This window comes from Magallana gigas, chromosome 1 (genome assembly GCF_963853765.1).
Source record: "Magallana gigas chromosome 1, xbMagGiga1.1, whole genome shotgun sequence".
Taxonomy (NCBI): domain Eukaryota; kingdom Metazoa; phylum Mollusca; class Bivalvia; order Ostreida; family Ostreidae; genus Magallana; species Magallana gigas.
In genome coordinates, this window is record NC_088853.1 from 45,626,714 (window position 1) to 45,637,519 (window position 10,806).

The 10,806-nt window shown below is 35.1% G+C and overlaps 1 long non-coding RNA gene across 1 annotated transcript; it reads right to left on the bottom strand.

Annotated features, from left to right (window-relative positions):
• Positions 1–5,927: 5,927 nt before the first annotated feature.
• LOC117688195 (uncharacterized) lies at positions 5,928–10,761 on the bottom strand. The gene is made up of 2 exons (XR_004600927.2): positions 10,562–10,761; positions 5,928–7,397 (listed from the first exon to the last, which is right to left on the bottom strand). It is a non-coding gene; the product is annotated as an uncharacterized lncRNA (long non-coding RNA).
• Between the last annotated feature and the right edge of the window lie 45 nt (positions 10,762–10,806).

The following is a 10,806-nucleotide window of genomic DNA, read 5'->3' on the forward strand; positions in this document are numbered from 1 at the left end:
TATTGATTTGATTTTTTTGGCCCGGGGGGGGGGGAGGGGTGCTCACCTAGATCCGTGTATGAATTTGTATACCCCCTATAAGTGAAATTATAATGGGATCTGAATGAAATCAATTAGCATGTAACATAATATATCATATATCATTATTCTTGACCCTACAATAGATGATTACTTAAATACACTTTGAAGTAATTTGTGTGGATCCAGAAGGGGGGGGGGGACAAAGAGGATAGTTTTGTTTCCCAATGTTCCCAATCTTAGACTCCTATATAGATCCGGATAAAAATTGAATAAAACCTGCTTGATTTATTTAATTAGGCTCTCTGCATTTTTAGAGAGTTTACATGCCCTCTTTAGATAAAGAAAAAAAACCAAATGTGTTATGTTTGTTTTAGATAAGCCACTGCATTTGCATCACGGACCAAACATATATTTTTGGCAGAGATATAATTTTTAAAACACTGTTCTTAGAGTGTTTGTTGGCTGTGTCCGATTAAAGACGACCACGAAAAAGAGTCCTTTATAAAGATATAACAAAATGTTCCAATGTCAAAGCTAAAATTAATGAATTTCTTTTTGCCCCAAACGAAAATTAAACAATATACACATGTATAACTAAACCAATCTATCTAAAAATTCAAGAAGATCTGATGAATTATTTGTTGACAATCCAGACTCCTTAAGTTTGTGTTTTCTCGATGACCCCCCCCCCCCCCCCCCCCCCGAATCTCACCAAGCAGACAAAGAAACAAAATACAACTTCATCAATCATCAAAATTCTAATGCAGGGTTGGGGGAGGGGAGCAATTCGTTCAAAACATATATATTTATACACACATGTATAAATGCAATCAAGAGAAAATTTCTGTTTCAAAAAAGTGGGGGAGGGGTTTACCTTGACCCTACCCCACCTGGACATGATGGTACGTGTCTGATTATAACTAATTAAGCAATATTACTTACCTTTGAAGACTCGACGATATTGTCCTCCCTAAACGGAGTATTCGTTGATTTGCTCAGATGTTCCAGCTACGTTCCGTCATTTTCAGTTTCAGCAAAGGCGAGCCGGTGAAAAGATAAGGGATTTCTTCTGTACATATAATATGAAAGGAGGGCAATGTGGTAAAGTTCATACCCAGTTTCTACTAATAGCTGCATGCGCAAATCTAGAGAAGGGTGTCAAAAGGATCCGAATACCCACCCAACCCATTCCCGGGACATTTACCAAATACATGTTTATTACATTCACATATACATAAATACATTTACATAAGTTATATTTTTTAATGGATAACTCGAATATACAAGACATTTTAGCTGTACTTTTAATGCAAAGGGGCATAACCTGTCTTAATTTTTAGTGTCTCGTATGTCTTTAAGGCAGGTATATGAAATAATACTTGTACTATTGGCATGTGAACACTTAAATAAACAATGTACTTACTTGGATGTATATGTAATAGTAAAATCAAATGCTTTATTATCCCCGGCAATAATATTAATTCTCGACCCCCCCCCCCCTTTTCATGGAAATTTGTTTTTGGATCAGTCCATGATCTGTTGCAAGCTTTAAAAAATAAATGTGTCACTTCCAAATTTATGTTTTGAATTTCAGAATAAATACTACGTTAAAAACAGAAGATGAAAAACCTTTAGTACCTTTAGAATTTTACCAGGATTTTCTTAAACTTACATAAAAAATTGAATTTTAAAGAAACTGACCCCCTCCCCAACTTTAGAAAACTATGTTTTAGGGCAATTAAGTGAACCACAAAAACCTGTTATGCGTGTCAGGATTTCGGTTATGCACCCCCCCCCCCTACCCAATCCACCCAACGAACTTTCCAACACGATGCGACAGGCTCAGTGAAAATGTAAATTAAGTATGTTGTACATATCAAATATCGGGATTTCTGTCAACAGTAAATGAAGAAAATGGTAAAAAAAAAAAAAAACTAAAAAAAAAAAAAAGTACACAAAACTACATGTATTTGATTTTTAATAATAGAATCGTACATTTATGAAGCGAGTTTATGCACAGGTATCTGCATGACATTATATATTTTTCTCATAATAAAAAATATACATCTATATATATACCCTCTACCTAATAATTACATGTACGTAGAGGGTATATATTTTTATCATGAGAAAAATATATAACGTCAGGTGCCTGTGGTGAGCATATATCTATATAGGTGTTTTATCTTCATATCATGTACACATATGTCCATATTTTGCATAAATCTCAATTCATTTTGGGTAGAGATTACAAAAAATCTATGCATTTATTCAAAGAATACGGAAGTAAACATTTTGGACAATTTAATCATTGTATCTGCTTATGTGTGTAACAATTAACAACTATTTGATATATCAAAACAAACTACTCGTACAATTCACAATTTCACTTATTATGGTTTAATGCCCACATAATACATATTACGTATTGTTTAATTTTTGGGGGTTTCTTTGGAGGATTTTTTGGTCTCGAATTCGAATGACACACTTTCATCTGGGTTCACTGGAGTACAAGACATATGTACAATATATACTGGACTAATATCTATTTTTAAAACGTTTGAAATAATTTAGCATAAAAAATTGATTATAAATGAAACTTTAAAAGAAAATAAAACAAAAAGACAACCAAAATGAAATGTCTATTAAACTAATGGAACTAATCTGCTAATTTCGAGTTTTCGATGTAAATAGAAGAGGGGTATCAACATTTTGGGGGAAGAAGGGTATCAAACTTTCTGTCAAGCATTTTGATAAAAGAGCGATGTAAGCAAAAATGAGTCCGTAGGCTATATGCGACGTCGCTAAATATCATGACGTTTAAACATTATGACGTCACTGTGAACAGTTTACAACGTTATGAAGAGAAATCTTTCAAACAGTCATGAACAATTCAGCAAACATATTGGGATTGTCTCTAGCAGGAATGATGATGAATTCGGCGACCTGTTTCGCTGCACCCCTGTGGACCACATCTGATTATGGGGACATCCCGACAGCGCCTTCAACCCAGAGTCATAACGAAACAGGAGACGTGTATTACGTCAATAACGGTCCCATCATCAAGAATCTGATCCTCTGTCTGATAATGGTAATCATTCTGATGTGTGTGGGGTCTATTGGCTGTAGGGTGGCCGACGCATTGGAAAGATCATGGATCAGAAAACAAGCGGCAATCACAGGAGGTCAGAGACCTGGAACAAGCGAGGACCAGATGGAGGCCAAGGTCTCAGAACAGGGCGGGGAAGATGGTGGGGGCGGTTAAGACGGTCAGTCCCCTGGCTGATCCAATTTCTATCTGTTCAGTGTTGTGTCCACAAAATGTGTATATTAGGAGCTTCTCCCGTGGCTTGTACCTGTCTACCACACAAATATATGGATGGTGTGAAGCGGGCCGATTTAATGTTTAAAACATGTACATTTATCTTAATTAATTAAGCCCCATATTCCTCTATACACATATTCTATGGACATGCTTCTAAAAGACGCTAACTGTCGTTTTTCGTAAATTCAATCATAAATGTTCATTCTTTATCTGTTTTCCCTGCACAACGTATATATGTAATTCTTTCAAAATAACCGTGCTGTATATATAATTGTTAATGAGTAACAATCTTAATATTCTCGGAAACCTTTTTTTTACACACAAAAAACGAATTCCTTGTTTCTTCTGAAAAAGAAATAAAAGTTGATGTTTAAAAAAACCAGATGTTGTTCTCTCTAATTATACATTTGATCACGAACACTGTTCCACAGACGGATGGGCACAGGTCATCAGAAGAGGTCGCTTGGGTCTTACATGTGGGCCAGCTAAAAACTATAACATGCAGCAACTCAACTAAAGATATAACATTAAGATGAATAATATGGAAGTTAGATAATTAAACCCAATTTAAGACTGCACATGTATAATTATATTGTATTTTTAAAGAATATTTTTATTGTCGCATGTTTGAAATATGACACACAAACAGGACCATATACATAAGCGTCGGAAGCCCCCCCCCTTTTTTTTTGGCATAGTTAGACCTAACCATTATAGGCACATAGCATAGGCGTCGGAACCGGGGGGGGGGGGCTAGGGGGGGGGGGGCTAAGCCCCCCACTTTTTTTGCAAAGTTATACCTAACCATTCGAAACATAGCATGATAGAGGGTTCAGCCCCCCCCCCCCCCCCCGCGCCACTTTTTCTCGCAGGAAACATTATTGTTCCTAAATTTACCTTGAAAGATTGAAAAGTTGGATTCAAAAAGTATACTAGCCCCCCCCCCCCCCCCCCCCCCCCCCACGGATTAGGAATTTCATGAATTGGGAATTTCTTTTTTCTCAATATTTCTGAGGATTAGTCTAGCCCACCCACCCCCCCCCCCCCCACTTTCAATTTGCGCCGACGCCAGTGCATAGCATAATAGAGGGTCCAGCCCGCCCGCCCCCCCCCCCCCCCACTTTTTCTCGCAGAAAAGATAATTGTTCCTAAATTTACCTTGAAAAGATGGAAATATTGAGAAGTTGGAGTAAAAGGTATACTAGCCCCCCCCCCCCCCCCCTTCCCCCCCGGATTAGGATTTTCGTGATTTTGGGAATAAGGTTTTTCTTTCTTTTTTTTTTGCTTGTCAAGATTTCTGAGGATTATTCTAGCGCCCCCCCCCCCCCCCCCCACACACACACTTTTTTTTTGCTTCCGACGCCACTGATAGAAAACGAAAATGTGGGTGTGTATCAAATATTATTTGACCTGAGTCAATGAAAGAGTTATCTTTCTTGTTAAGGCAAATGTACCAGTAGACAAGACGCATACGAGCATCTAGCGCTGATCTGTGGTGAGTAATGAGACCATGCCCAGATCTAGAAGGGAAGGGCTCAATAGCCGCCCTCCATCCACCCACCCCCCCCCCCCCTTCGAAAAACGCAAACTCAATTCACATAGCAAAGTTACATGTAACTTGATACGCTTCGAAACACTTTGGGGCAAAAAAAACCTTTGACAGTTTAAGGTATCCCTTGGTCCCTTGACCCGAACCCACCCCTCTTCGGAAAAATGTGAATCCGCACGTGGAGACAGTATAGTACGGTCTGTTTTGATTCAATTTTAGGATGTGAAGAACCCTGCAACATGGCTGATAATGTTATTAATTTTAACCCAGGGACTTATCATCCAATTTGAGAAGGTCTGTTACTTCGCAAATCGTTTTCATAAATTCATTAAGGGTTAGAATGGGATGGGTATTTAGCGATATAATATGAGCATCGTATCCTAAAAAAATGAATAATCTGTTTATGTTGAATTTGTCATACAGTTTTCATTACTCTCTTAAAAAAGGGTATGACAGTTCCAAAATTTATTTTTATATTAATGTATTTAAAATGTCTGCTGCGGTATTGTCGAGAAAAAACCCCAATACAGTAAAACATGGTTATAGCGAACACATTTATAATAAATTGACACTTACAGCAAAGTTATTTTCATTCCCTGTAACTATATTACATTTTGCAAACTTGACGGATAAAACCAGTTATGCTTATGATGAAGTCAATTCGCCCATCCCTGGCACTTCGTTATAAGCATGTTGTACTGTATTTTTTTAAAAACATTTTTGTCTATATGTTGATATTTTTTCCGCACCTATACAAATTCACGGCACATGCTGTACAGTTCTTTGGCGGGTAAAATTCTCAAAGTTTTACATAGTAATCTGAATAAACTACTTTGGCGTCGCTAGGTATAAGAATGCCAGTTTTTTTTTTTCCCATAATTCAACATAAATCAACCTGACGTTTGAACGACAATATCTTGAACAACAGGGGTAGACATTAAAATTTCAATTAATCCACATGCCTGAATTTCTGACTTGCCTGAACGTAAGAATTGGTAGCCCGAAAATTACAATATGGAAAGAAGACAACACCACATTTGTTAATTTTATTTGAGTAACTCGCATATAATAATGATTTATAACAATAATATTAGTTTATTTACAATTTTGGGCCCTGTGGGCATGGTAGATTACAGTTATTAGAGAGAAATGTCTAAAAGAGAGATTCTACATACAAAATAGTCCAAATATGACGACCAAATACCAGTAATTCTATTTGGTAAGCTCAGCCTCAGTTCATGTATAAAACATCAATGGATCAGCATATTAAACTTCATTAATTTTTATTTTTTAATAACAGGTCTTGTTTATTTTCGATGGATGCTTCTCCCCTAACAAATTATTAATGGAAAACAAAGAGTGCATGCAAAGACATTAGAATTGCAGTCATTGCAACATACATTAATTTATGTTTCATGGTCAAGATATGTCGTACAATAAATATATTTAATTTAATAAATTCTGTGCGTAAGCAATAATGATGAAACTACATCATGATATAAAGTTTTATCAAAAGAATGTAACATAATTATGGGATGAAGGAATAATTGGAAAATTGTCTTCGTAATTTTTTTGTATACTCAACACATATACATGTATTGTTAATGAAATGACATTAGATCTCAGTTAGACCAGACATCTGCTCAATTTAGCAGTGACTTTAAAATAGGAAAACTATGCTGTGCTACGAGGAAGTAAAATCCTTGACAATGCAGAACTCCTGAAGATTCTGCTCATAATGAAGACAAGCAAACACGTATATTCAGATATGCCAATTCAAGTATCATGGAAATGGTCCTTAGATTTAGTGAAAAAAATTATGGTTTGGAGGAAGAGTGAAGATTTCCTTGGCTTGGACACTGAAACTGCTTGGTAAACAGTTCATGGCTTGCCTTGGATAAAAAGCAAAGATTTCCTGGGCTTAGACATAGAAACAGCTTGTCTGATGACAGTCTAAATGTTGAAATGGAGATGGACGTTTTCATGACGGCAGGAAACAGCTTGTCTGATGACAGTCTAAATATTGAATCGGAGATGGACGTTTTCATGACGGCAGTTGATCTCATTAGCCATCTTGTAGCAGATGAGAAGGAAAAGTACATTGAGAAGATGATGGGATGTGTCCACTTTCCACAACTAACTGGAGAAGTACATAAAGAAGATAATGGGATGTGTCGGCTTTCCACTGGTAACTTGAGAACAGCTCTTCTAGTTCCTGACTGTAGAACTGACCACTGACCAACACCCATAATCAAACGAGGGAATGTGTTTTCCTGTAAGTCTTTAAAAAAATCTGTGATGTATCATGGAGGGAAGGTGAAACTTTCCTGGAATTGCAAATTGAAATCCAGATGTTGTCCGACATGAATAGAATAGATGAGAAGACTATGGAACTTGTCGATCCTCTTCAAGGATGGCAGAGAAGAACATGTATAAGGTTTGGCATTTGGTCCTAATTACTTTGCTGGTCCAGCTGCAGATTCCCTCTACAATCATGACCTGCTGAAATATAAATTGACATTGTTATATTCAAATTTCAATCTAAAAAGACTAAACAATTTCAATGGCAATGCAAAAAAATAATAAAACAAACAAACAAATATACAACCTTTATTTGAATATAATCATGAAAAAGGCTAATAAAAGTATTCATCTTTACTTGAATTTACCAATTACATACAAGTAAAAACAAAAAATCAGGGGGTCTTTAATTATTGTGGAAAGAGTACCAATAATTTTACCATAAAACTCTTTGTTATATTCAGTAGTATATTCTCACTATATAACTCTATATAGACGAATAGTCAATAATTGTAATATTAGCTCGTCCGAAAAATATTGACCGGTCAATATTTTGTTGATATTGACCGGCTAGGAATAATATCTTGAGAACATTCCCTCTATTTTAAATAATCGCCTTTGATTTGTTGAAGTTATTGTAAATCTGCTAAAATGAAATCCTCTCAAAATCTTGCAAAGGCTAAGCTAAAGAACAGCTGAAGAATAAGGACATTTCTTCAGATACAGGAAACAGTTGTAAATTGCACTCATTTGGATGAATGCTCACATTTGTTTTATTCACTATAGCCTTAATTACGGTAATTTCCTGAAACGTACACGTAGCATCGCTTTTTTTTTTTAAAAAGGGGGGTGGGTGGATGGCAGCCTCATCCAAAAAATCTTTGCGAGCAAAACGAAAAAAAATCATGAAAATTCTAACCCTTCACCTCTTTAGCAGTTTAGCATTTCAATGGTTTCTTTATTTTCACTTCAATTTATTACATGCGAGAGGAGGGGGGGGGGGGGGGGGGGGCCACCATGTTCTTTCAATATGATAAGCAAATATTTTTAAGCGTAACTTAAAAAAAAACAACAATTTTTTTGTTAAAAAGTGGAGGGGGCAAATTCATGATATTAAGTCGATTTTCTATGTGTAAATTAAAAAAAAAATGAATTATTATTTTTTTAACATGGGGGGGGGGGCCTATGATGAGTCAAGTTTTATATGAACGTTTACGAAAAAATGTCTTCTGCAAAAAAAGGGGGAATAACTGACGTTACAATCACTTTAAAAAAGAAGATACAGTGCAATGAATATTTGTATATCAAAATCTTTATCATTCAACAACATTGTATCTGAGATTAAACTACTTCTACTTATAAATAAATAAATTATAACAAATCTTATAAACTATATATGAATAATGAAAATTTACTGGAAAGGTTTTATCTTCATTTAAATTTTACCTTGTTAATTTTATTATTATTGATTTATCATAATTCATTGTTTGATCACATGCTGTGCTCGCCCCAACGGTCGCACCGTAAAACATATTTTATAAAGTTATTTACAACTTATTTAAATAATAAATAATAAATGGTTGTCTCGGTGTGTTCCCGTTTTGCACACATTTGATAATTGAGTATAGAACAATAGGTGTGAATTGTGTTGTGATAGCAATTATAGTCTGCTTTCAGTCAAATATTTTACCTGGATTTTTACCTGTGTTTTATCAGCGCCTTTACGATGAAACATGAAGAATATAGATACGTATTTTGTTGTGTTTTAGGTCTAACAACTAATAACTATCACCATTATTTCATTTGATAAAATAAAGATAATGATATTTTTAGTCTTAAATTTCCAGTCAGGTCAAGACGTTGTGAATATGATGGGGTACTCCGTGTCTCTTTTTACAACTTGGTTGCGAAATATGTAAAATGCATGTTTATAATTGGTTGGTTGGTATCAACAGAAAGAATATTATGAAAAGAAAAACAGATCTTTATCACAAAATATTTCAATCTTCGAAGTAGCAGCTTTGACAGTAGTTCTTATGACATAACCGCTTTAGTATAAATTACATTTTATAATTGCAGCTAGGTCACTTTCTGATTTTTCAAATCAGTAGCTAAATACATGTACATGAAGCACAAAAATTTCCGACAAAACTAATAATTTTCATATTGATTCCATAAGTTCTTGTGACGTCACCGCTTTAGTTTATATTGCGGTACATTTTCTGGGTTTTTTTTCAAACCAGTAGCTAAATACATGGAGCACAAACAATTCTAACAAACATAATAATCTGAATATTGAATTGATATACTTCAATCTGAAGAAGGTTTAGGTCTTCATTTGATAGGTTTTACAGTTTTTGAAGCATATAAAATTGCCGATTTATCATCATACCATCATAAACTTTGTCTATTTTCTTCGATTATTCAAGCCACAGCATAAATGAGAAATATTTTGCAGCGTTTTCACTAGACACATTTCCTCCCTTTATGTCAGCAAAAGCAATTATAATTGAATATAAAAATACATTTTCTTTCCAAAGTCAAACATGTATACATGTATATGTACTTCCTATAGACAGCAAGTTAAACAAAGCATTTCATATCCAACATTTTTGCAATAATCTTTCTTGTTTAAATAAATTAATGAAATTGTTCATGACTAGATTACTGTAGTAATGTTTGAACTGAAATCAAAAACATGCAGGTCAATTGTTATGTAAATGTGCTTTTATGCAATTCATATTGTAACATAAAATAGGTGTAAATATGTATTGGGAGTACATATGTTTTATTTATCTTATTGTCGATAGCCCTCACAGGAATTGTGATAAAGACTATAGCAATTAAGCAATTATCTCACCTTGTCAAATTCCCGTTTCGCACACATTTTTTCGATACCTAATTTTCAAATGTGTGCAAAACGGGAACAAACCGGTTGTCTCTAAGACCCGGAAGGCGGGGAATTCCCCCGCCTATATTGCCTTAATTACCCGGCTATTATTGCATTTCAAACACAATGGAGCTATAAGCAAGACCCCCAGATCCCCTGCTACTTTTTCATTTCCTCCTTCTACTTCAATTTTTAGAGACAAACTTAACGCGATGTGCAATAATGAATTTCTACAGTACATGTACAAAAAAATTGAACCTCATGATCACCCAAAGGGGTTTGGTGTAAAAAATAATCATTAACAAGTGGGCTAAAAACATCGTTAATTAATAAAGGTGGCTTTTATTTTTGTCCGACGTACCCATTTTTTAACGATGCTTTTTTTCTATGTAACGTTATACAAGCCCCTAATTTTATTATTTATTTGAAAAAACTGATACTTTTAATTTATTTCAAAACGATACTGTTTACATACCTGAATTCAACCAAATAGAATGTTCTATAGAGTACTTTTCTTTGATATTCCGCTTTTTTTAACAAACGACATCTCAAGGACATGACAAGCTATAATCGATAATCTGGTTCCCGTCTCTTTCTCTGCATTGCACTTCAAAACTAAAGGTTTAAAGTGAAACGCAGTGTTGGGGGCGAGAACCAGACTATTCTAAGCTTTCTACTGCGCACGCGCATCTTTTGTGTTATAAATAAGTTTCTGCGCGG